General features: G+C 46.1%; 1 pseudogene; it reads left to right on the top strand.

Annotated features, from left to right (window-relative positions):
* Nucleotides 1-47: 47 nt before the first annotated feature.
* On the top strand, nucleotides 48-2889 carry LOC124027403 (annotated as a pseudogene).
* Nucleotides 2890-3093: the final 204 nt, after the last annotated feature.

Below are 3093 nucleotides of genomic sequence, written 5' to 3'. Positions count from 1 at the left end.
AACCTTACCGCTGCTCCCAATGTGGAAAGTGTTTCGGCCGTTCGGAGGAGCTGAAACAACATGAGAGAATACACACAGGAGAGAAGCCTTACCACTGCCCCCAATGTGGAAAGTGTTTCGGCCGTTCGGGAGCTGAAACAACACGAGAGAATACACACAGGAGAGAAGCCTTACCACTGCTCCCAGTGTGGAACGTGTTTCAACCATTCATGGGAGCTGAAACGGCATGAGAGAATACACACTGGAGAGAAGCCCTACCACTGCTCCCAATGTGGAAAGTGTTTCGGCCGTTCAGAGGAGCTGAGACAGCATGAGAGAATACACACAGGAGAGAAGCCTTACCACTGCTCCCAGTGTGGAAAGTGTTTCAACCATCCAGGGACGCTGAAGCGACATGAGAGAATACACACAGGAGAGAAGCCTTACCACTGCCCCCAATGTGGAAAGTGTTTCGGCCGTTCGGGGAGCTGAAACAACATGAGAGAATACACACAGGAGAGAAGCCTTACCACTGCTCCCAGTGCGGAAAGAGTTTTCACCAGAAAGCACACCTGAAAGCTCACGAGAGAATACACACAGGGGAGAAACCTTACCGCTGCTCCCAATGTGGAAAGTGTTTTTTCGGCCGTTCGGAGGAGCTGAAACAACATGAGAGAATACACACAGGAGAGAAGCCTTACCACTGCCCCCAATGTGGAAAGTGTTTCGGCCGTTCGGGGGAGCTGAAACAACACGAGAGAATACACACAGGAGAGAAGCCTTACCACTGCTCCCAGTGTGGAACGTGTTTCAACCATTCATGGGAGCTGAAACGGCATGAGAGAATACACACTGGAGAGAAGCCCTACCACTGCTCCCAATGTGGAAAGTGTTTCGGCCGTTCAGAGGAGCTGAGACAGCATGAGAGAATACACACAGGAGAGAAGCCTTACCACTGCTCCCAGTGTGGAAAGTGTTTCAACCATCCAGGGACGCTGAAGCGACATGAGAGAATACACACAGGAGAGAAGCCTTACCACTGCCCCCAATGTGGAAAGTGTTTCGGCCGTTCGGGGGAGCTGAAACAACATGAGAGAATACACACAGGAGAGAAGCCTTACCACTGCTCCCAGTGCGGAAAGAGTTTTCACCAGAAAGCACACCTGAAAGCTCACGAGAGAATACACACAGGGGAGAAACCTTACCGCTGCTCCCAATGTGGAAAGTGTTTCGGCCGTTCGGAGGAGCTGAAACAACATGAGAGAATACACACAGGAGAGAAGCCTTACCACTGCCCCCAATGTGGAAAGTGTTTCGGCCGTTCGGGGGAGCTGAAACAACACGAGAGAATACACACAGGAGAGAAGCCTTACCACTGCTCCCAGTGTGGAACGTGTTTCAACCATTCATGGGAGCTGAAACGGCATGAGAGAATACACACTGGAGAGAAGCCCTACCACTGCTCCCAATGTGGAAAGTGTTTCGGCCGTTCAGAGGAGCTGAGACAGCATGAGAGAATACACACAGGAGAGAAGCCTTACCACTGCTCCCAGTGTGGAAAGTGTTTCAACCATCCAGGGACGCTGAAGCGACATGAGAGAATACACACAGGAGAGAAGCCTTACCACTGCCCCCAATGTGGAAAGTGTTTCGGCCGTTCGGGGGAGCTGAAACAACATGAGAGAATACACACAGGAGAGAAGCCTTACCACTGCTCCCAGTGTGGAATGTGTTTCAACCATTCAGGGATGCTGAAATGGCACGAGAGAATACACACAGGAGAGAAGCCTTACCACTGCTCCCAATGTGGAAAGTGTTTCGACCATTCGGAGGAGCTGAAACAACATAAGAGAATACACACAGGAGAGAAGCCTCATCACTGCTCCCAATGTGGAAAGTGTTTCGGCCGTTCGGATGAGCTGAAACAACATGAGAGAATACACACGGGAGAGAAGCCTTACCACTGCTCCCAATGTGGAAAGTGTTTCAACCAGAGAGGAAACCTGAAACGACATGAGAGAATACACACAAGGCAGAAGCCTTTCCACTCCTCCCAGGGTGCAAAGCTTTTGCCCATATAGGAAGCCTGAAAGAACACATTAGACTGCACACAGAGGAGAAGGCTTAGAAAATCTCAGACTGTGGGAAAACATATTACTCATAACAGTCATTTAAGAGAAATTACTTCTCTTAGCGTGTATATTGATATTTCACATCACATTGACTTAATTCACCAGAGAACATACACAGTGCTCCCGTTGTCTTATATTGTTGACTGACAATGTGTTTTACTGTCTTTACCATATGTAATTAAATGGTACAGGGTATACTCAAACATATATTTGTTTGTTTTTATAAGAAAACATGAATTGAATATGGAATCTGTCAGTTTGAATATAAAGAAGATCAGGTTCCTTCTTTTAAACTGTCCTTTTTTAAATTCTTTGTGTGTTTATCTGGGTGTGTCATTCCTCCAGCACTACAGATAATCAAGTGATATTTGGATGTGATGCATTTGTTCCATTGTTGACATTTGCATTGTTGGCCCACTGATGATTTAATGAAATGAAAATGTTCAGACTCTGTAATGGAAAACGTTAATTGTTTGTGTGTCCACATAACTGAGTATGTGACTAACCTTGTGAAACTGTCCTATTATAAGCTCCTGTTCTTGGGAGTATCATTCTGTGTTGCAAACCAATTTGCACCTGTGTCCTTGTATGAATAAAGTCCCTCCCGGGAACAGGAAACTATAAAGATATGTGCTCATCACTCAATACTTCAGGAATTCAGACTGTCTACACTGCACTGTGTAACTCTGTTATTCTCTCTGAGCTCAGAAATAAAGAATCTTGGTTCGACTTGGACTCCAGCAGATCCTTATTTTATAATGTCCACCACAACTCGCCCATGGATTGCTGTTTATTATTGTCTCAATGAAGAGTTCCTCTTTCGACTTTCCTGGGGGCATTTACAAGCCTCCCACTGGTTGAATAAACGTTGTTACCCGAATGATGAGATTATTATTTTATTTGTCAATTGGCAAGCAAGCATCGATCATCATGTCACCAGAATATGAACCTCAAAATGTATTGGAAAGGAGCATCAAGCTCA

Source organism: Oncorhynchus gorbuscha, unplaced genomic scaffold (assembly GCF_021184085.1).
Source record: "Oncorhynchus gorbuscha isolate QuinsamMale2020 ecotype Even-year unplaced genomic scaffold, OgorEven_v1.0 Un_scaffold_3195, whole genome shotgun sequence".
NCBI lineage: Eukaryota > Metazoa > Chordata > Actinopteri > Salmoniformes > Salmonidae > Oncorhynchus > Oncorhynchus gorbuscha.
The sequence above is the reverse complement of the archived record's forward strand: the minus strand, read 5'-3'. Positions and strand labels throughout refer to the sequence as shown.